The 23826-nt window shown below is 44.6% G+C and overlaps 1 long non-coding RNA gene across 1 annotated transcript in view; it reads right to left on the bottom strand.

Moving 5' to 3' along the window:
- Positions 1–23316, bottom strand: part of LOC138758182 (uncharacterized) — a 104099-nt gene extending 80783 nt beyond the window's left edge. The window contains exons 1-2 of the long non-coding RNA XR_011354197.1: positions 23050–23316; positions 20394–20506 (exon numbers count right to left, since the gene is read on the bottom strand). This is a non-coding gene — a long non-coding RNA (uncharacterized lncRNA). The remainder of the gene's footprint in view (positions 1–20393; positions 20507–23049) is intronic.
- Between the last annotated feature and the right edge of the window lie 510 nt (positions 23317–23826).

A 23826-nucleotide genomic window follows, 5' to 3' on the forward strand; every position in this document is an offset into this window, starting at 1 on the left:
CTGTTGTTCCTTTGCTATTTTGTGTATCCTAATTCTGAAAAGACTGCAGATAGATGGGAAATTGTCAGACTAGAGAGACAGAGCCTGGCCGAGTGGCTGGTTCCGTTCCCGGGATAAAGCCTAAGCCTGCCATGGGAATATCTATGAAGGCGAGATCGAAACAACAATGCAAACAAAAGGAACTGGTAGGAGGCCTACTGCAGCCTCCGAGCTCGCCAACAGACATCATAATGAATGAGACGGGTAACTGGGACTATGCCATACCGTTCAGTAACGATCTCTACAGATGGTACCAGGAAGACTGGCCATATGGGGGAACACTTAATTTAAAAGTAATATCCTACTTCAAAAATGACGTTCAGTCAGGAGGAGGGGATCCATTGTGGGATGTTGATTATTTTAGAGACTGTTTTATAGTCTTGACCAAAGTGGCAGGGCGCCACCAACCGTGGCTTAAACCGCCACAGAGTAAATCGCCTTCAAACCCCACAAACCAACCGCCTCCATATCCCAACCCGAACGCGAGGGGCCCCCAACCTGTCCCACTGTATCCACGATTGCCCACAAACTATGACAGGAAAGGATGGGATGATCTAATTCAGACCGCCGCCGCCTATGGCCACCAACAAGTGCCGGGAGCTGTCTTGCCAGTGGGGCGGCAGCTGGTCCAATACATCCATCCGTACCCACTCCTGCATGTGTCCTACCAGCACCCCTGGATGAGGCCATGCTGCCCAGGGATCCACCAGTGAGAGAGCACCTCCCAAGGATGGAGGAGGGCGCTGAGGAAGGTGATCTCAGGACGCAGGTCCATACCCGGAGTCAGACCAAAGCTGGTCCACCTGATTCTACTACTCGATACCCTAGAGTTATGATAGGCAACACCCCTATCTTGAAACCCTGGATGCCAGCTGAGGCACGGAATATGATCACTAATGCCCCTGACCCTGTTAAGGTCCCCATTAGATTTCACCACTGGCTGGACCATACCTACCAGGAAATGTCTGCTTACGGCTCTCATTGGCAGGCGGTGAAAGAATCATTCACTGTACTGCCTGGACAGACCAGGGATTGGAGAACAGACGACACTATGGCGGATAATGGGAATGAGTCCATGGTCCACTGGTTGCAAAACAGGGGAAGAGAAGCTATCATGCGGAGTGCCAAAAGACACTGGGATATTGGAGAGGTCTCCCACTGTCTCCAGAAAATGGGAGAAGAAATTATGGAATCCGTTATTCAATTTAAAAACACCTGGGAGGAAAATCCTGGGGTGCCCCAACAAGATAACCAGACCTTGGGGGTACAAACCTTGCTGAATTATATGCTGCCCCAAAATGCAAAAATGTATAGGATGAAGCAATTGGATTGGCAAGGAAAGAACTGGGCAGATACTATCATGGTATTGGCTAATATGGATAGGGAAGGACTGTTTACGCAAAAGGAAAAGTGAGCCGGACAGTTTTATATGCACATGAAGGGAGAAGAGAGAGGACAAGGTAGGTCCCAAGATAAGGGTAACGATCAGTGCCCCAACTGCGGAAAAAGGAGCCGTTGGGCACGGGAGTGTAGGTCAATCCAGAGGGAGAGGCTGGCAAAAGGAGGGTACCCAATGCCCAGAGGAATTCAGACCCCAGACAGGTTTATACTCTAACCCAAACCAGAACTGTGACACCTATGGCCAGTGACCCCCAATTCTCTTTTCGACAACCGAACCCATCGGGGTACCCAGAGGAACCGATGGTGCAGGCTCCCCTCATCCAATTGTCCTCCAGCAGAGAGACCCAAACCATGATCATTGTAAAATTGGGAGAGAGGGAGAGTTTAATATTGGTTGATATCGGAGCCACCATGTCCTCTGTACCGCCATGCTTGGGAGTGCCCCTTAGTTATAAGACAATTGGCAACATTGGGGTATCCGGTAGTCCCATGATAGATCCGCTTTCATAACCAATGACCCTAATGGTTGGAGACACCAAGATACAAGAAGACCTTATTGTTTTGGCCAGTACCCCTGTCCCCATATTAGGGAGACAGGCTCTGTGCAAAATGAATGTGACATTGTACTGCACAGAGGAGGGAATATTTATGGATTTGCCCACTTCTCATGCATATCAGCTCATCCGCACAATGGCGGATGATGAACTCGAGATGAACAGAAATTCAACTTACTATGGCTGGTGGCTAGAGACTAATCCCTTTCTCGAACAATTGGAAGAAATAATGAGGTTATTACAAAGGTCACAGGATTTTTCGGCCCTGCAGCAACTGGGTGCTGTCCAGCAAATTGTGGCCGAGGTAAAGGACCTCTATGTGATATCTGGGTATTTTGCGCCCGGAGAGGAGGTCCCAAATATAACTGGACAAGGGGACTTTGAGGAGGCAACTGTGGGACTGCGACTGTTTTTTGGACCAGAGGGGATAGGGGCACAGGCCGAATTAAGCCTGGACCAGACATCTCATTTCCAACTGCCACACACTGCCCAACACGTCACCTTGGCGGTGTGTCGGCCTCATAAGCCAAAAGGCATGGGGCATGACTTTGCGGAAACACGATTACTGGCTGCGAGAACCCCAACACCGGGGAGAAAGGACTTGCGAGGCATACGCTGACTTACAGTTGAAAGAAGGAGATTTTAGTGTAGACATCCTCTTTCACTCCCCTGACACCGGTAGCATTCGGATGAGAAGAAAAATAGTGCCGGTGTCCTTCTGCCGAACCTGTCCAGCAGAGTCAATCCACTATAGATGGCCGGCTGCCCTAGTGCAGGTCTCCATGAAAGTGTGGGCACAGTCAAATACGCATGTGGGGTTTGTACATACTGCCCCAATGTTGCCAATTGTCTTATAACTAAGGGGTTTGTACATATTGCAGTGAGGGAGAGAGCACCCCTGCCAGCGGTAAAGCAATAACGCCTTTCTCCAGCCACTGTTGAAGGCGTGCGAGGCATCATAGAGGACCTGGAACGACAGGGAGTTATTGTTCAAACACAAAGCCCCTGCAATACACTGATCTTGCCCATACTAAAGAAGGACAAGACATCTGGAGATTTGTCCAGGACCTCAGGGTCATAAACGACATTGTGGCGCCAACCACACCAGTGGTCCCAGACACCAACACAATCCTGTGCTCCATACCTGCCATCACCACAACTTTCTCTGACATTGACCTGTGTTCCGCCTTCTTCTCCATACCACTCGCAAAAGAGAGCCAATACCTCTTCGCTTTTACCTATGAGGGCCAAGAGTATTCATGGACACACCTTCCCCAGGCCTATATGCAGCCACTGTGCGAAGAGACCTGACGGAGCTTGCCCTACCCGGGGGTTCAACCTTTTTGCAATATGTGGACGACCTGCTAGTAGCCTCCCCCGATGATGCTGCATGCGTTGAAGATACCGTTGTTTTGTTACAACTCATCGCCTGCCGGGGCCACTGTGTCTCCATGCAGAAAATGCAATTCTGCCAGAAGGAAGTAAAATATTTGGGATATATTTTACAGGAGGGGGAGCGAAGAGTGGGCCCGGAAAGGATAGCTGTATGTCAGATAAGCAAACCAACCACAAAAAAAGGGAATCCTGGCTTTCCTGGGCATGGTGGGATACTGCAGACAGTGGATACCAGAATATCGAGAAATGGACGCAGCACAAAGAGCAGCGACTGTGAAGGGAGAACCGGAGGAAGTGCAGTAGACGAAGGAAAGAGAGCAAGCCGCTTTGAATCTTAAGCAGGCTTTGACTCAAGGCCCTGCTCTGGGCCTCCCTAATTATGAGAAACCCTTCACGCTATACGTAGCAGAGAAGAATGGATTTGCTTGTGGAGTGCTGGTGTAACAGCATGGAGGAGGGAAGAGGCCTGTAGCCTACTACTCCACCAAACTCCTGTTAACGGTAATAGGGATGCCCCTGTGTTTGCGGGTGGTGGCTGCCATGGCAGAGATAGTAGAAAAATTGGTATTGCTGGTGCAGGATCGGCCATGCACGGTGGTCACGGATCATGCCGTACTACTGCTGCTCAACTCGACATCGACACAGCACTTCACCACAGCCCGAAGGACAGGATATGAGGTGGTACTGTTATCCCGACCCAATTACACTTACAAAAGATCGGGCTCTTACAACTCTGCCCATCTATTGCCTGAAAGAGAAGAGGAAGACCATGAAGGACACGACTGCGTGGCATTGACTCAGCCCAAGACCTGACCTAAAGACTGACCCAATAGAAGCAGATATCACCTTATACGTTGACAGGTCTTCACACCGGCCCGGGACGAGGTGCTATATGCGGGATACGCCATAGTGAATGATGACAAAAATATCGAAGCATATGCCCTACCGGAAGGCACCACCACACAAATGGCGGAACTGTTTGCCTTAACTAGAGCGTGTGTATTGGCAGACGGAAAAAGAGCAAATATCTATACTGATTCTCAATACGCTTAGAAACATAGAAGATAGGAGCAGGAGTAGGTCATTCGACCCTTCGAGCCTGCTCCGCCATTCAACGAGATCATGGCTGATCTTAAAGTTCAGTACCCCGTCCCCGCCTTCTCTCCGTAACCTTTAATACCCTTATACTGAAGAAATATATCTAATTCCCTCTTAAATATATTTAATGAACCTGCCTCTACTGCCCTCTGTGGCAATGAATTCCACAGATTCACCACCCTCTGGGTAAAGAAATTCCTCCTCATCTTGGTCCTAAATGGTTTGCCTATTATCCTCAAACCATGGCCCAGGGTTCTGGACTCCCCCACCATTGGAAACATCCCATCTGCATCCACTCTGTCCAGTCCTGCCAGAATTTTATGTCTCTATGAGATCCCCTCTCAATCTTCTAAACTCCAGGGATTACAATCCCAATTTGAGCAATCTTTCTTCATAAGTCATTCCTGCCATTCCAGGTGAATCGCCTCTGCACTCCCTCCATTGCAAGAACATCCTTCCTTAGATAAGGTGGCCAAAACTGCACACAATACTCCAGGTGGGGTCTCACCAAGGCCCTGTACAGCTGCAGTAAGGTATCCTTGTTCCTATACTCAAACCCTCTTAATATGAAGGCCAACATACCATTTGCCTTTTTAACCGCCTGCTGTACCTGCATGCTCGCCTTCAGAGACTGATGTACAAGTACCCCTAGGTCTCTCTGCACTTCCCCATCTCTTAATCTATTGCCATTCAAATAGTAATCTGCCCTCCGGTTTGTATTACCAAAGTGGATAACCTTACATTTATCCACATTGTAGTGCATTTGTCATGTATCTGCCCAGTCCCTCAATTTATCCAAATCACACTGGAGCTTCCTGACCCCCTCTTCCGTGCACACAATCCCTCCTAGCTTAGTGTCATCTGCAAATTTGGAGATATTACATCCAATCCCCTCATCCAGATCATTAATGTAAATTGTGAACAGCTGGGGTCCCAGTACAGATCCCTGTGGCACCCCACTGGTCACCGCCTGCCACTCAGAAAACGAGCCATTTATCCCAACTCTTTGTCTTCTACCTGCCAGCCAGTTCTCAATCCACATCAATACTTTGCCCCCAATCCCATGAGCCTTGATTTTGGAAGCCAGTCGTTTATGCGGGACCTTATTGAAGGCCTTTTGGAAGTCCAGGTACACCACATCCACTGGCTCTCCCCAATCTATCTTACCTGTCACCATCTCAAAGAATTCCAATAGATTTGTCAAGCACGATCTACCTTTTGTAAATCCATGTTGACTCCGTCCGATCCCTTCTCTGCTAGTCATATGCTCCGCTATTACATCCTTAATAATGGATTCCATCATTTTGCCCACTACTGATGTAAGGCTCACCGGCCGATAATTCCCCACTTTTTCTCTACCCCCCTTTTTAAATAGTGGGGTTACATTAGCTACCCTCCAATCCATGGGTACTGATCCTGAGTCTATTGAGTTCTGGAAAATAATTCTTAAAGCATCTGCTATCTGAATACCCTAGGCTGTAGATTATCAGGCCCTTGGGATTTATCTGCCTTCAATCCCATCAATTTCCCCAAGACCATGTCCTTAGAGATACTGATTTCTTTCAGTTCCTCCCTTGCATTAGTCTCTATGTTTCCCAACATCCTTGGGAGGTTATTTGTATCCTCTCTTGTAAAAACAGAACTAAAGTAAGAATTTAATTGGTCTGCCATTTCCTTATTCCCCATTATATATTCCCCTGATTCCGACTGCAAGGAACCTACTCTGGATTTCACCAATCTTTTCCTCTTGACATATTTATAAAAGCTTTTGCAGTCGGTTTTTATATTTGCCGCAAGCTTATTTTCGTAATTTATTTTTGCCCTCTTGATTAATCCCTTTGTCCTCCTTTGCTGCATCTTGAACTGCTCCCAGTCTTCGGTTGCTTTTGGGGTGATCCACAATTTCGGCCAGATATGGAAAAATAGAGGGTTCATAACAGCCAGTGGGAAGGGATAAGACAAGCAGAAATGATAGAGGGGCTATTAGAAGCCATCCAACTCCTGGAAGGGTTGGCCATTGTTAAATGTCAGGCTCGCACCAATCAGAACGATCCTGTGTCAAGGGGAAATGAGCGGGCTGACATGGCGGCCAAACTATTCACCAGCCAAAAGAACCCCATGTTACCCATGACCCTCAAGCGAGAGATCAACACTCCCGAGTAATACCAAATGATACAGGAATTAGAATTGAAAACTGCACAGGAGGGAGTTTCTGCCCAAGAACGGCATACGTGGGAAACCCACAGATGCCAGAAGGTCAAAGGCATATGGAAAAGCAACAATGGTCGTGTGGTGTCTCCAAGAAGCCTGTACCGGCCTTTTGTGCAGTTAGCACATGGACGAGCCCATTTGGGGAAGGCAGGAATGCTACATAACATAAAGCAAATTTGGTTTGCACCTAGAATCTCTACCAACATAGAACGGCAGGTGAGAAACTGTCTGATCTGTCAGCAAAACAATCGGGGGCGCTCGCCTGCCAAATTTGATAAAATTCCTCCTGCTCACGTCCCTTTCGAGAATTTGCAGATTGACTTTGCCCACATGCCAGCTTGTAGAGGGTTTAAATATCTATTAGTGATCGTTGACATGTTCACACGATGGATAGAAGCGTACCCGACAAAAAGGGATGACGCTTGGACAATAGCTAAGATTCTGATGAAAGAATTGATTCCCCAGTATGGGATCCCATGGGAAATAAATAGCGACTGAGGCTCCCACTTCTTGGGGAAGATAGTGACTCCAGTAAGTGAAAAAATGGGCGTAGATTGGAAATACCACATCCCGTATTAGCCTCAATCTTCTGTAATGTGGAGAGATTAAATGGAGAAATAAAAAGGGGATTGGAAAGAACGTGAGGCGAGACAGGACTACCCTGTCCAGAAGCCTTGCCTATAGTATTATACGCCCTACGCAATCAGTTAAATCAGAATACAAAATTGACACCACACGAGGCTCTGATGGGGTACCCTATGAGCACGGGAATAAGACCCCCTATCATGCTGGAAGAGGTTACCAGGGTTTGGATACAGGAAAGCACCCTAGCATATGCCCAAGGGTTGTGTGAAGCTGCCTTTCGAATGTATGATAAGATGAAAGCCGCCCAGGGACCATGGCTGGAGGGAAACACCCACCCATTTTTACCGGGAGATCAGGTAATGGTGAAAGCGCTCATGACTGTTCCTTTCTCCCCCTAGGTGGAAAGGACCCTACCAAGTCCTCCTAGTCATAAGAACCGCCTTAAAGTTAGATGCACTGGATGGCTGGATACACACAACCCGGTGTAATCCATTCCGGGAGGATGATACACACAAAGGCGATGCTTGCATGGACAACAATCAAGATACTAGGGCTGATAATGAGGGGATTGACGAAAGTAACCACAGAGGAGACAGTCGAGATCTTTCTCAAGGAGAACCCATCGGTAAGGGGTGCTGGGACAACTCCACTATGCATTGTAGAATCATCTGGAATGGGGATCAGTCAGGGTTCCTGGGGTGCGGGGCGTCACCAGAACTAACAATAAGACCTCTCCAGTACAAAACCGGGAACCTTACAATGACCTTTAAACCCTTGAGCCCCCCAGAACTGAATGAATGGTGGCATCAACAGCGAGCAGATCCCTATTGGCACAAAGTGTGGTGAGGGGGAAATGCTTTCCTCAACCTATTCCAATAGATTGGGGAATGCAAAAAAGGAGGGCTCGACACAACTTATGCTTATGCCTTTTACTGAAAAGATGAGGACTTAGCCCCAGTCCCAACAATCGCAAGCCCCACAGCAATAACCATAAACCTCCTATCCACAAGGACTGTCACTAGCCCCCCCTGCAGACACACCAACACTTCCCACACCCATAAATACCCAGGGCAGACACCTATATCGCCTCTTTGAGACTTGTAGTCATCCCCGCTTATAAACCTCACCCTCCATATATGGTATGATACCTCAGACAATCCTAGAGCCTGCCAGAATGTCTACCCTGGACTAAAGGTGGCAAAACTCCGTGGTAAACGGGGACTTGTAGAAGGAGTCCTGGGAGGCGTAGGGACTGGAATGGGAATATTGAATGCTGCAGATATTGAGACACTATAGAATACAGAGGTAGGGACTAAGGTTGGGGAAGGAATCGGAATCAGAAATCCATGGGGAAACACAGGGCAGGAGGAAATAGAATTGGGATATCGGGCCCAAATGTGAACATGGACCCTTACCGCGCGACTAATGGCTGAGATAGGAAACATCTTTGGGGATCAGTCCTGGTCTCCAAATTATAGAAAGGATATTGATAAGGTGGAGAGGGTGCAGAGAAGATTTACAAGGATGTTGCCTGGCTTACAGCATCTGGATTACAGAGAGAGATTAAGGAGACTGGGACTTTATTCATTGGAACGTAGATGACTGAGAGGGGACTTGATAGAGGTATTTAAAATTATGAAAGGAATAGATAGACTAGACATAAACAGACTCTTTCCCTTGAGGGCAGGGGAGGTTGGAACAAGAGGCCATGAGTTAAGGGTAAGGGGGCAACACTTTTGGAGAAATATTAGAGGTGGCTTTTTCACTCAGCGAGTAGTGGCAGAATGGAATGAACTTCCGAATGAGATAGTTGTGTCAGGATCCCTTCTGTCATTTAAGAGAAGGTTGGATGTGTACATGGAGTTGAGGGGGTCGGAGGGTTAGTGGCGGTGAGCGGGAGGTTTGAGCTAGTGGAGTTGTTCTAGTGAACCGGTGCGGACTCGAAAGGCCACCATGGCCTGGTTCTGCTCCGTAAATGGTTATATGGTTAAACCAGGGTGGTGCACAACTATACTAGATGTGCGCTCTCAGAGATCTTGATTCAGTTACTATGGGCAGAACTAGAAAGAAAGGTATTGTCTCACCATATGGCAACTTTGAAAGTTATGTTTAACCTGACGCAGTATTGGCTCCACCTAGACCTGCAGCATACACGCTGTAACCGTAGGGGATGCAATGTCACCATGCAGCTGGTGAAGGGACAGAATGCATCCACCTGGTACCAGTTCGAGCCAATCCCCCAACTGGTCGGAGCCCAATTCTGGGAGCCGATGTTCCGAGGAACCTGGGTAGATGAGGACGGTCGCACACACACTGAACAGTCTTGTGCTCAATGGTCTGATGGGATGCTATGTCCGCTACATTCTGCTCTGTATGACCCGTGCACTATGAGACATACAGAGGGCACATGCACTTGGTTGCTAGTGGCCGTAAACTGGACGATTGTAGTGGAGGTGCGATCCCATGAAGTATGCATGTACAGGCATTTGGAGATAATCATGAATGGCCAAAAGACACTCTCTCCCCCTGTACATGGTTGTTTAGAAAAGGTCTACACAATCCATATCCCTAGGGAAAATCATCATTTTCGCATAGGTTCTATGACACAGGTTAGTGAAGAAAGAACTGCCCATCTCGGCCCCTTACTCGGGCCGACGGTGAATTATAGCCAAGTTGCAGCAGTTGCTAAAAGAAAAAGAGCAAATCACCATAATGCTCCAGAAACTAGGCCGCACCTTAAGCCAAGCTAAGGTCGACCTGACTTACAGGGAGGCACAACTGGAGCGAATAGCCGACCAGGTCACTCAACTTAGTGTCCATCACTGGTGGGGCATTTTTAAAGGATGGTCACCCAGAGCCTCGTCACCCTACACCTTGCATGGCACCCTGTTGTGTTTATGTTTGCGGCCCTAGAGGCCTTACTTATGGTGATCATTTGCATGTGGGTTAGAGTGCGCACACTGGTGGGACAGGTTAACGAGACAATAAAAAGGGTACAGCAGCGAGTCCATATCCAATTGCCAGGACAAAGAGGATGCTCCCAGATCTTTGATCTGCAAGGAGGGAATTGAGGAAGGAAACATGACTTTAATCAAGTAGATGCCAAGACAGAAGGGGGTGAGGGAGTAACTCACACGAAGTTGTTGGAATGTGATAAGGATGCATCCTTATCTGTTTCCTGCTTTTCAATCTGTCTTGTAACCATACTGTGTGAGAGGGAGTACATATCCTGTAGCAATTGATTGAAGACTTGTTTGTTTCGAGTTATAAAAGTTTGTTCTCTGCCTGAAACGGGCAGAGTCTCTGTTGTGGACTCTCTAAGGTTAACGTTGTCAATAAACTCTTCTGAAACGATCTCCCGGGCTGTGTTTTCTATTTAAATAATTATAGAGTCCCGAAGAAATCGGCGACAATGGGATAATGCAAGTCCTGTCTTCCCAGGATCAAATTTTCTTCTTTTGAATGAAGATTTTGGAATCTGTGTTCCTAAATCAAACTATCCTCTTTATCTTGAAGAGACAGTCAGAAGTAGGCTTCTCTTTTGAAATCTACTTATTCTGTGTCTCCCTCTTCTCAAGAGTAATACATAACAGCACCTATTCTGGTCACTGTAATTCAACCTAAGTTTGCAACTCCTGTGTGTGTCACAGGGATTTGACTTCTGCAAATTGATCCAAAAAAGTCTGAATTTGATAATATATTTCTCCAAATCATGTGACAGTTATGTCATCCATGAGGTCTGTCCCAATTCTTGGAAATCACATACTGGAATCCTTAAAGGTTTTAGATTAATTTCTGCAAGACTTCTTGACTAACCTCATCTCTGTTCAAGAAACTTAATTGCTTTTAAGAACCACACCTTGTGCTTGAGTTTCAATTAAGAATGCTTTTCTTTTCCATTATGGCTATGTCGTATCGACTCAGAGAATGAACTCTCTTCTCTAGGTATAATGGTACTGTGACCTCTGTGTGTAACCCTGTTTTTCTTTGGCTTGGCTTCGCGGACGAAGATTTATGGAGGGGTAAAGTCCACGTCAGCTGCAGGCTCGTTTGTGGCTGACAAGTCCGATGCGGGACAGGCAGACACGGTTGCAGCGGTTGCAAGGGAAAATTGGTTGGTTGGGGTTGGGTGTTGGGTTTTTCCTCCTTTGACTTTTGACAGTGAGGTGTAACCAACCCACAACTAACCTAAGACATATTTATAAGAAATATAGCTTAACATTAACCTAAATATTAATTTTAATGCGGATCCACTATGATCTCAATAAATAAAATACAGGAAAATGAAACTGAAAACCAAACAATGCTTTTCCGGCACTTGAAATGTCTTCATTTAAGGCTATAAATAAATGAGCCGCAGGAAATAAAATGCACTGTCCCCATTTGCTCTTATCATGTCTGAAGACACTATTGCTGCACCTCAGCATTTGATGCTCACAAAATCTCTGGGCAGAATGTATAATTGTTCTCAATGTCTTTCTGCCTGTTCTGTGCAAAAGACCAGGACAATTTTTCACCCAGTTTTCAATTATTAATCATAAATTATTTTCATAAATCTGTAAAGATTTGTGATGTAATTCATTAGTGATTCCTGCTCAGATATACATGAAGTAGAATGTTACATCTGATAATGAAGGGTTTATTACAGTTTTGTACATCTTATGGAATGAATTGCTTTGGTAACTTGATTAGCAAAAATATTGATTAATTATCAATTAAAAATGTCATAAGCAGGAACAAAAGCATGATCGTATTGAGAGAATGTTCGCTCTTATATCAAATAAAAGGAAGTAACCTCTGCCTTTTCACAAAGCCTCGACCCTTCAAGATTCCAATTCAAGCTCCATGCATGTAACCCAATTAGCTATTAATTGATTCACTTTAAAATTCATTAACTTGCAGTTTGGAGCTAAAGCTATAATTAACTGTCTGCTCCATCTACCTCTGTTAATCTCCAGGTATGAGGTCCCATTGCTAATTGAAAAGGGTGCATTTGGTTGAATTATCAAATCAGTTACTCACTAGTGCCCCCTCCAGGCAAGTAAGGGAGCTGAAGCAGTGCCCATAACGGAGAAATCTTCTGTGATCAACTGGGGAAAGGAAGTTACCCATGTTCTATGCCAATACATGCTGGAATAATTACAAATGGTTTTCATCATTGCATGGATCATTAAAATATGTGTGATGTCTTGGAATCAGTACATGCTCTAGTTTGTGTGTGTGTGTGTGTGTGTGTGTGTGTGTGTGTGTGTGTGTGTGTGTGTGTGTGTGTGTGTGTGTGTGTGTGTGTGTGTGTGCGTGTGTACAGTATGTAAATATAGATTATTTACTGTATATACACACACAGATGCACATGCATGCACGTACACACGCACACACACACACACACACACACACACACACACACACACACACACACACACACATATATATATATATATATATATGAAATTGAACAGTTAAGGACAAAGAAAACTGAAAAATGTTCTAACAAAGAAACTATGCTTAACACACTTTTGATTTCAACTAAAATGAGAATTAAATTCTACAGGTGAGAGAGAGTAAGAGAGGAACTGCCCAAGTGACTGGAAAAGTAAGCTAGATGGGGTGATGACAGAGCAGAATTGGATGATATTTCTATAAGAAATAAAAAGCAGCATAGATATAGTACAAGAAAATAGAAAATTATGAATGGAAAAATGGTACAAATGTGGCGAACAAGAGAGGTTAAGGCTAAAATAAAAGGCAAAAGGGAAGGCAGACAAGGAAGCAAAAATTAGTCGAAAAACAGGTCTGGGAAACTTTTAAAAACACAGAAAGAGACAAGAAAGTCATTAGGAAAAAAAGATGAATTATGAAAGGAAGTTGACTAATAACATGAAAGGATACTAAGAGTTTTTTTTATTATATAAAGAGTAAAAGAGAGACCCGGGTAACTAAAGGACCGATCGTAACTGATGCTGGAGAAATTATAATGGGTAACAAAGAGATGGCAGAGGAACTGAATGAGTATTTTGTTTCAGTCTTCACTGAAGAAGACAATAGCGATATACCTGATAATCAGAGATCTCAGGGAATAGAATTACATACAATCAGGATTACTGGAGAGATAGTGCTTACTTAAGTTGAGTCAACTAAAAGTAGATAAGTTTCCAGGACCGGATGAGGTGCACCCATGGGTTCTGAAGGAGGTGGCCATGGAGAATGTAGGGCATTGGAATTGATTTTCCAGAAATCAATAGACTCAGGTATGGTTCCAGAGGATTGGAAGGTTGCAAATGTAGTTCCGCTGTTTAATAAATGAGGGAGACAGAAAAGAGGAAGTTATAGGCCTATAGTCTGACATCATTAGTTAAAAAGTTATTGGAGTCGATCTTCAAGGACGACATTATGGAATACCTCGAGGTGCATGGCATTATAGGTCCAAGCCAGAATGGTTTCATGAAGGGAAAATCCTGCCTGACCAACCCATTGGAATTTTTTGAAGTAATCTCAAGTAGGATGGACAAGGGAGAGGCTGTGGATGTTGTGTATCTGGATTTTCAAAAGGCCTTCGATAAGGTGCCACATAAGAGGCTGCTTAATAAGATGAGAACCTATGGAATTAGAGGAAAGATACTAGATTGGATGGAACATTGGCTGATAGGCAGAAAGCAAAGGATGGGAAGAAAGGGATCCTGTTCTGGTTGGTTGCCAGTTACTAGTGGTGTTCCGCAGGGATCAGTGTTGGGGCCGCTTCTCTTTACAATGTATATTGATGATTTAGATTATGGATTGAATGGTTTTGTGGCCAAGTTTGCAAATGACACCAAGTTCGGTGGTAGAGTAGGAAGTGTTGAAGAAACCGAAAGGTTGCAGAGACTTGGACAGTTTAGGAGAGAGGGCAAAGAAATGACAGATGAGATACAATGTTGAAAAATGTATGGTTGTACATTTTGGAAGAAGAAATAAACAGGCAAGTTATTATTTGGATGGGGAGAAAATTCAAAATTTGAAAGTGCAAAAGGACTTGCAGGGTTCTCGTTCAGGATACCCTAAAGCTTAACCACAAGGTTGGATTGGCAGTAAAGAAAGTGAATGCTATGTGACATTCATTTCAAGAGGAATAGTGGATAAGAGTAAAGAGGTGTTGATGAGGCTCTGAGGGGCAATGGAGAGACCTCATTTGGAGTAATGTGTGCAGTTTTGGGCCCCTTATCTTAGAAAGGATGCAATAGAGTTGGAGAGAGTTCAGAGAAGATTTACCAGGATGATTCCTGGAATGCAAGGGCTAACATATGAGGAACGTTTAGTGGCTCTTGGACTGAATTCATTGGAGTCGAGAAGAATGAGAGGGGATCTCATAGAAACATTTCGAATGCTGAAAGGATTGGACAGAGTAGATGTGAATAAGGTGTTTCCCTTGGTGGGTGAATCCAGGACAAGAGGACGCAGCATTAGAATTAGGAAGTATCCATTTAAAACAGAGATGAGGAGAAATTTCTTTAGCCAGAGGGTCATGGATCTATGGAATCCATTGCCACCTACAGCTGTGGAGGCCTGATCATGGTGGAAGTTTAAAGAGGAGCTTGATAGGTATCTAATTAGTCAGAGTATCAAGGAATATGGGGAAAAGGCTGGAACTTGGAACTAGATATGAGAACAGATTGGGGGAGCAGACTCGATGGGCTGAATAACTTCATCCTGTGAAAGGAAAAACAATTTCAAACCAAGCACAATCTGCTGGAGGAACTCTGTGGCCCAAGCATCATCAGTGGGAGAAATAGAATGGTTGACGGTTCAAGCCGAAGCCCTTAATCAGTGCGAGCATTTTTTCTCTCCTGCCGAACAAACGCTAAGTTCTTCCAGCAGATTCCAGCATCCATGGTTCTCTGTGTGCCTCAAGTTTCAACCAAAATTTGCAGAGTTTTAAATGTGAATTTTTCATGCCAAATCATTATTCAAATTATAGTTGTCTAAAATTGTTGCATTGCATTGTGATTACAAAAGATCAAGACGGTCAGAGATAATTTTGGTATAAAGTTTGGAATTTTTAAATGAGCTGGCAGCAAATTAATTACCATGGCTGACATCTGGAATGATGACTTGTTGTCTGCCTTACGGGTATATCATGTACTGCGTGTTATATTTTTAATGTATTATTACATGACAATAAAAGGAATCTTGAAATTCTTCTTCTCAGTAGCAGCCAACTGCAGCTTGTTTTAATTTTCACCATGTACTTGTTTCCAGTCATACTTGGAAATAACACAAACACCTGTGTTAATGGTTTTTGTTTTGTCCTTCACTATTTCTCTGAGCTTGGAAAACAAATGCAATCATTGAAAATATTGATAAAATTAGTTTGATAATCTGTCATAAATCACAAATTTAAACTTTCATTCTCAGGATTGGTTAAATGCAGTAAAAAAAACCTTTTTTCTTACATCTATGGGGATTAGTACATAGCAGGTAAGTAAATTTTCCAGTTGCATGAGATTACGTGCTGTGTGATTAGCGAACTAATGGTGAGGTGCGCCAATTTTTTATTTGCTGGTTGCTTGAGGCTGGTGGTTGCTTGTTTCCGGATAACAGGGACGTTACTGCACACTTTGCAAGGCTAGAAAGCCAATGTTGCAAAATAAACTTGTTTGATCGCTGCAGCAATCGTACATCAAGCAGTTGTTAATCTCTTTTTAGCATTGTAGCCCAGCGCTAAAGTAACGACCACATACACATTTGGAATCATTCTCAAGAATGGTTTATTTGGGTCTTGAGGCCTGACTTTATACACACATCCATTTCTGCCACTTCCGGCACAAGCGTTCTTCCCACATGCAGGCTTTCTCTCCTCGATGAAGGAAGCCCTGTGCCATCTTGATTGGAAGCCAGCCTCTTTGCCAATGTGCCACTGCCATTTTGGGAGCTGGTTTGCGTGTGTAGTGAGTAGGCCGCTACATAACTCCCCTCCCCTCCACCAGAACTGGCGATACCCCTCCAGACACCAAAGTCTGGATTGGTCTCTATTTGGGTGGTCTGTCCCTGCACTGCGGTGTCTGGACTTCCAAGTCTACATGACCCGGTTTCTGTCAGTCTATTGTGAAAACCTCCTCTTCCCCCCCATGTTGAAAACGAACGTGGACCCATTGTTCTTGAGCACCCTGAATGGCCCCTCGTACATTCTCTGCAATAGTGCCCAATGTGACCCCTCCTTACAAAAACTAATTTACAATTTTGCAGGTTTTTGGGCACGCTGATCTGGGTCTGCCCATGCTGTGATGTTGGCATGGGGGCCAGGTTACCAAGTCTCTCATATCGTCTGTCCAGGTCTACTGTAGATCCTTCCTCTTGGCCCCGTGGTGCTGGGACGAACTTTCCGGAGACGACCGGGGTGCTTTGTAAACCAACTCGGCTGACGAGGTGACCAGGTCTTCCTTGGGTACCCAGATCATCCTTGGGTGCTGTGCAGATTCCTAGTAGGACCCAGGGAAGTTCATCTACCCAGATACGCCCTTTCAGGTGAGCCATGAACGCTGACTTTAGATGCCTGTAGAAACGTTCTATTATCCCGTTTGACTCCGGGTGGTATGCAGTCATGTGGTATAGCTGCATTCCCCAAAGGCCAACCTCAGGCTGGAGGTGAATTGAGAACCTCTGTTGGAGGTTATGTGGGCTGGCAGTCCAAAACGTGCCATCCATGTTGCAATTAGTGCTCAGGTGCAGGAGTCGGTGGTTGTGTCGGTGAGTGGGTCTGCCTCTTTGCTAACACGTGACCGACATTTTGGGAGCCGGTTTGCATGCATAGTGAGTGGGCTGTCACAGCATTACATTTTTCCTTTCGTGCATGGGTGGCCAAACTTACTTAACAAAAGAGCCACAAACAATAAACTTCAGATGTATGAGAGCCATGAGATGTGAAAAAATATTATTATTTTGTTTCAAAGGTTTTTTCTAAATATTAAGAAATATATGGATGTTTTAATATTTATTCACATATGTAGTTTTTAAAGTGCTAATTTGTATTAGTTCCAAGAATCAAAATGTACACATATACACACCAAATATTTTCAAAATCCTGGATGATTTCCTGTGCAAACCTCTGCCCACGGAAGCAGTTGCAGCTGCCTCATTAAATACAATACAACTCCGATTACCTGAAAGAGTCAGGACCGGGCCTATTTCAGATAAACATTTTTTTTTCTTGGAGAGCAAGTCATTTAAAAAAAACAGTCCAGTAGCAACAACAAATCACTTGTAGCAGTGTTTAAACAACAACAACAAACAAGGGAAGGCTTTTAAAGCATTAAAATAATGTTTAATTCTCACCAAAGAAAATGCTGGCCACCGCCGATCACCGACACCTCCCCACCGAGGCCCCGCTCATGCTGGGAGCCTGAGGGTCCCGCTCCTGTCTGGGAGCTTGAGGTCCCCACTGCCACATGGAGCCCAAGGTCCACTGGTGCCGCCGGGAGCCTGGCGTCCCCAATCAGTTAAGCTCAAAAAAATTCAGATAAATGAGGATTTCTGATTTATCCTGATTTATCCAAATTTTTAAAAAAATTGTGGATATCTGAGGATTTTGTTAAATCTGATTTTGGATAATCAGTGTATATTTAAGATACAGTAAGATAAAAATTAAGGGATATGGAAGAATGGGGGAGCTTGGTCCAGGGCCAGATCAGCTGTGATCTCTTTGAATGTAGGATCAGGCTCAACGGGCCGGATGGACGACTCCTGCTCCTGTTTCTAATGTATTTTCTTCAAGACCGCTGCTGCCACTGGTCTCTGCAAATACCTGCGCCATTGCAGTGTTTACAGCTGAGTGCAAGATATGGGAAGCAGCCCGAGGCAGAGCTTCTTTCTGCTGTGGGGGCCACAGTTCTGCTCCTCCCCATCTCACCCTCCGCTCCCCACTTCCCAGTCGCCGGTGGGATGGGGGGTGTGGAGGCTAGATATGGAGCGGTCTAACCTCTGTGCTGCCTGGTACTGACTCCTCATCCGGTAGGATAGTGGCCTGCCTTTTGTCACTGACAGGACCTTTGCTGCTGCCAGCTCCAGCCCTGTCCTAGTGGCACCTGGACGATATCCTCATTGGGAACCTCCTCCAACCTCTCTTCCCCATCATCTTGCTTCACCCCCCCCCCCCCCCCCCCCCACCAGAGTGCCTCTGGGGCAGGCCATGCCTCATTGGAGCTCTCGTGGCCCAGCCCAGCTTCCCGACCTCTCTGGCCACTCCCTGCAGAGGACCCTCAGCTTTGCCTGTCCCTCCAACTGCACACTCCACATTGGCGGCACCTTGCAGGGGCCATTCCTCCAGTGCCCACTCCCTCTTCCCTTTCCTTGTCACACAGCCTGGGCTGTGATCATCCTGGGTCCCCCTGATCTGGCTTCATGGATTTGGAGTGTCCTGAGGCTGCTTCTGGGTGCTGAAATCTCCTCCAACCAACATACTTCCGCGAGGCGCACATTATATGTCAAAGATCCGCGTGTGGCTCACAAGCCATGGTTTGGCCACCCCTGGTTTAGTGTGAATCATAAAACCACATGATCGTTGCAAAATAATTTTTAAAATTTTTAAAATTTAAATTTAGACATACAGCACAGTAACAGGCCATTTCGGCTCCTGAATCTGTGCCGCCCAATTTACACCCAATTGACCTAAACCCCCTGGCACGTGGCGAATGGTGGGAGAATATGGGAGGCCCCCTGGAAAAGCTCACACAGACAAGGAGAAAACATACAAACTCCCTACAGACAGTGTGGGATTCAAACCCCGGTCGCGGCCGCTGCCGCTGTAAAGGCATTGCACTAAACATTGCGCTAACTGTGCCACCAAATGTTATGACCTTTGTGCCTTTGTGTATATCTAATAACATAAATTTAGTTAGAAAGTACTGTATTTTGTTATGGACACATGTCCATCAATTACATCAAATTTTGCCTGGATTGCAGTATCTAGAATACAGAGAAAGACTGAGTAGACTGGATCTTTATTCATTGGAGCATAGAAGGTTGAAGGGAGATCTGATTTAGGTATATAAAATGATGAGGAGGATAGATAGAGTAGATGTGAATAGGCTCTTTCCCTTGAGGGTAGGGAAGATTGGAACAAGGGGTCATAAGTTAAGGGTTAGGGGGCAAAACTTTAGAAGTGACATGAGAAGAAGCTTCTTCACTCAGAGAGTGGTGGCTGAGTGGAATGACCTTCCGGAAGAGGTGGTTGCAGCAGGGTCAATTTTGTCATTTAAAAGGCGGTTAGATGAGTACATGGATGTGAGGGGGTTGGAGGGTTTATGGGCAGAGAGCAGGTAGGTGGAACTAGTTGGAGTTTCACTTAAATCAGTGCAGACGAGAAGGGCCAATATGGCCTGTTTCCGTACTGTAATTGTTATATGATTATAAAGATAAATGCAAATGATCAATGAATAATCTTTCATCATGTTTAACAAAACTCAATGCTGAAAGTGATTTGGTGAAAATATGATATCTAGTATCCAAGGAGTGAAACAGTTAAGCATAATGTGTGAATAAGGTAAAATGTACAGTAAGTCGTGGTGCGGGGAGATATAAATATCAGCTGCTGGTTACTGTATGTGGAAGTGGCTACACAATGCCTCTTCAGCAGAAAGAAGTTTCCTGCTTCCTCCTGAAAGCAGTGACCCAAAAACTCTATCATTAGTAACAATAATTAAAGGTGCTCTAACAGTAAAGTGAATGGATGATTGGCGCACTAAAAGGAACATTCTCATTAATTTATCACAGATTTTAACTCTACTTCATTAGGACATGTCTGTTGAAGGCCATTTAGGACTCTAGGGACAATTCCATACTTTAGTTACAAATTCAATGTGAAGAAAAAGTCTTCTTTACCGAGTCTGCTACCATTTATGGTAAGTCAGAGCTATAATCAGTGCATCGAAAATATGGCAGGTGGCAAAATTTGCACTGAAATGATCTGTTACATCCCCCCCACTCCCCATCACCAACATACTCACCAAATAAAACTCATTTAACAAGGAATGTTCCTACAAGTGAACAAGAAAATAATTCTTCTTATAAAATGATTTCCAACTTATAATGTAACGTTAGCCCCATTTCAAAGGACTGCTTCCTTAGGTTAAATTATGATACCTGGTAATGTCTGAAGCACTTCATTATCTCTTCCTTCTTTCTTGTGTGGATAGTTGATCTCCACTCATCATTAGGAAAACCAGATCGAGAGGAATGTATTGGCTCCTGTATGCCTGGAGGTAATTAATTTCTTTTAATTTAGAAAAGGAACAAAAAAGTGCCAAAATTACAGTTTCAATCTGATTAATTTGTAGATTAATTAAAAACAGTGCTTATCAAGTTACATTCTACGATGAGTAAAATTTAAATTTCTGTGGCAAAACTGGGTTTCACAATTGGTGTTTTTATTATTCTGCTGCTCTGTTCTCATGAAGTATGAGGTGACCTTGGTCCTTGTTTGCATGACATAGAAACATATTTGTAATATTTATTTTGCAGTTGCTCATAACCTCACTGTTTGAAATAGAAGAGTGCTTTGAATGAGATTGATGAGCCAGTAACATCATTTTAATCAGCTTTGTTATAAATTTGGTGCGTAGAAATCGCAGGGAAGGTCTATTAATAGAAATGTCAATTGGAACGCCTGACAAAATTGCCCATTTAAAGTGATGGCGATATTTTCATAACTTGTTTTAATAGCTGCAACTCAACAATTGTACAGCAATGACAAGATGGGATTAGGCAGAAACCCAATCTCTAAGCATGACCTGGCAATCTGTGCGTGAAGAACTGCTTTCTGGAATACTGTTGCAGCCATCTGTGTATACAGTGCACCTTCAAATCACAGACTTTGTGTATACAATACACTTTGGGGAATTTTATTGCAATTGTCTCTGCATAATTCTTTTAGTCTTTTGCACATTCTTTTAGTCTTAGGGTGGCACGGTTAGCGCAATGCTGTTACAGAGCTGGGTTTGTATCCGATGCTGTCTGTAAAGAATTTGCATGTTCTCCCCGTTTCCTTCGGGCCCTCCCACCCTTCAGAATGCACGGGGGTTGTAGGTCAATTGGGTGTAATTGGGTGGCACGGCCTCGTGGGCCAGAAGGGCCTGTTACCGTGTCGCATGTCTAAATAAAAATAAATGTATAATGTAATTTTGAAATTCAACCCCAGTCTACTGCGCATATGAAGCATTTTGGGAGTTGTCTGCGTAGATGAGGCACCTTCATACATTTTAGATTCCCAACATAGGCAGTTCTGCACTCAATGGAAATGATTCAATAAATACAGCCAGCAGGAATGGACAATGGTCAATTGAATATGCCGCTTTGGAATCCAGGAAATGAATACCTGCTTTTGTGTAATGAACAGTTTTAAGTCTGGCAGGCTTCCGCTGCCGAGAAAGGCAGTGAATGACCAGGAGGATCCTGAGATTGTCCTGCTTAGTGGAAAATCCTCTCTTCCTCATTCTTATTCACCACCTTCCCTGCCCCATTTGCCTGCCATCTGGCAGTGGTTGTATATGGTGCTTGTTTCTGTGTCCACCCCCCCCCACCACACACACACACTCCCAATTACTCCTAGGCAAATCTGCCCTCAAGTGGCCCTAGAAAAGACATGCACCTTGAAGACAGGTTGGAAATCTTGGTCTTTCTTCTGGTGCTGAGGGAGAAATGGCTTTGATCTTCAAGTGCTTACTTGCATTGCTGATGCAACAAAGCTGTGTTCATCAGCGTTAATAGCCCAATGGTGAATTTTGTTGGCTTTTGGTATGCTGGCCTTTATAAATCATAGCATAGAATATAGGAGCTTGGAGGCGACGTCGAAACTGTACAAGGCATTGGAGGCTAAGTTCTGGTCTCCAAATTATAGGAAGGATATAGATAAGGTGGAGAGGGTGCAGAGAAGATTTAGTAAAATGTGGCCTGGATTGCAGTATCTAGAATACGGAGAAAGATTGAGGAGACTGGGTCTATATTCATTGGAGCATAGAAGGTTGAGAGGGGATTTGATAGAGGTATTTAAAATTATGAGGGGGTTGGATAGAGTAGATGTGAATAGGCTCTTCGCCTTGAGGATAAGAGAGAATGGAATGAGGAGTCATAAGTTAAGGGTTAGGGGGAAAAACTTTAGAAATGACATAAGAGGAAGCTTCTTCACTCAGAGAGTGGTGGGTGAATGGAATGACCTTCCGGAAGAAGTGGTTGCAGCAAGGTCAGTTTTGTTGTTTAAAAGGAGGTTGGAGGATTTATGGGCAGGGAGTAAGGAGGTGGAACTAGTGAAGTTTCAACTTAAATCGGTACGGACGAGAAGGGCCGATATGGCCTGTTTCCGTACTGTAATTGTTATATGGTTATATGGTTTACAGCATGGATCCTCATATAAAATGGTCTGACCATTGTGCATTTTCCTCAGAAGTCTTATCCCAGCCAGAGGTTTGACTATTTCTATTAATGTTAAATAACGTTAAAGTTGCCAGTTATGACAAATGAATGATATGCAAGTGCTCTATTCTGGGCACTGCTCATTGCTGGACCTCAGCTCCCCTGTGTTGCGCAGTCCCGCTGTAGTGGTACCTTCTAATACCTAGAAGGTACGGACTGGATTTTGTGGAGGTGTTACAGTGGGTGCAGCCAAAGAGAATCAGAATTTATTGTCATGAACATGTCACAAAATCTGTGGTTTATCGGCAGGCATTACGTTACAAACATTGCGCTAGAATTACATTTGAAAATAATTAAATGTGCACAAAAATAAGAAAATGTGAGGTAGTACCTGCGGTTTGTTCAGAAATCTGATGGCAGAGTTGAAGAAGAAGCTGCCCTTGAGCTGCTGGGGGTGGGGGGGTTGGTGTGAGGGGTGTTCACCTTCAGTCTCCTGTACCTCCTTCCTGCTGGTAGCAGTGTGACGAGGGCATGGCCTGAGTGATGAGGGTCATTGAGGATTGAGACTGCTTTCTTAAGGCACGGCCTCTTGTAGATGTCCTCAAAGGAGACTGATGACTGTGATGTCTGAGGCTGAGTTCAGAACGCTGTTTTCCTTTTGTCCTGTGAATTAGCATACCAGACAGTGAAGCAACCAGATGGAATGTTCTCCACAGTACACCTGTAGAAATTAGCAAGAGTCTTTGATGACATACCAAATTAAGCAGAGCTGCTGCTTCACAGATCCAGTGACCCAAGTTCAGTCCTGATCTCCAGTACTGAGTGTGTGGAGTTTGTCTGCTTACCCTGGTTTCCTCTCACACCCCAAGTTGGCTCATTGGCCGCTGCAAGTATCGCAGGTGTGATGGGCAATGATAGAATCTGGGAATGTAGGGAGAATAAAATCAGATCAGTGTAAATGGGTGGTGTAGTTTGGTGGACAGGAAGGTCTGTCTCCATACTGTAGGACCAAAATTAAACATGATTTGTGGATTGAGGTGCCCATCCACTGATGACTGGACTTTCTCTATTTTGATGCACGTACAATTAATTCAAAGTATTTTGTTAAGTTCAGTTTGATATTGTGAATGGGAAATCATGCGTGCTCAATACATTTGAGTTCATGAAG

This window comes from Narcine bancroftii, chromosome 3 (genome assembly GCF_036971445.1).
Source record: "Narcine bancroftii isolate sNarBan1 chromosome 3, sNarBan1.hap1, whole genome shotgun sequence".
Classification (NCBI taxonomy): Eukaryota; Metazoa; Chordata; class Chondrichthyes; order Torpediniformes; family Narcinidae; genus Narcine; species Narcine bancroftii.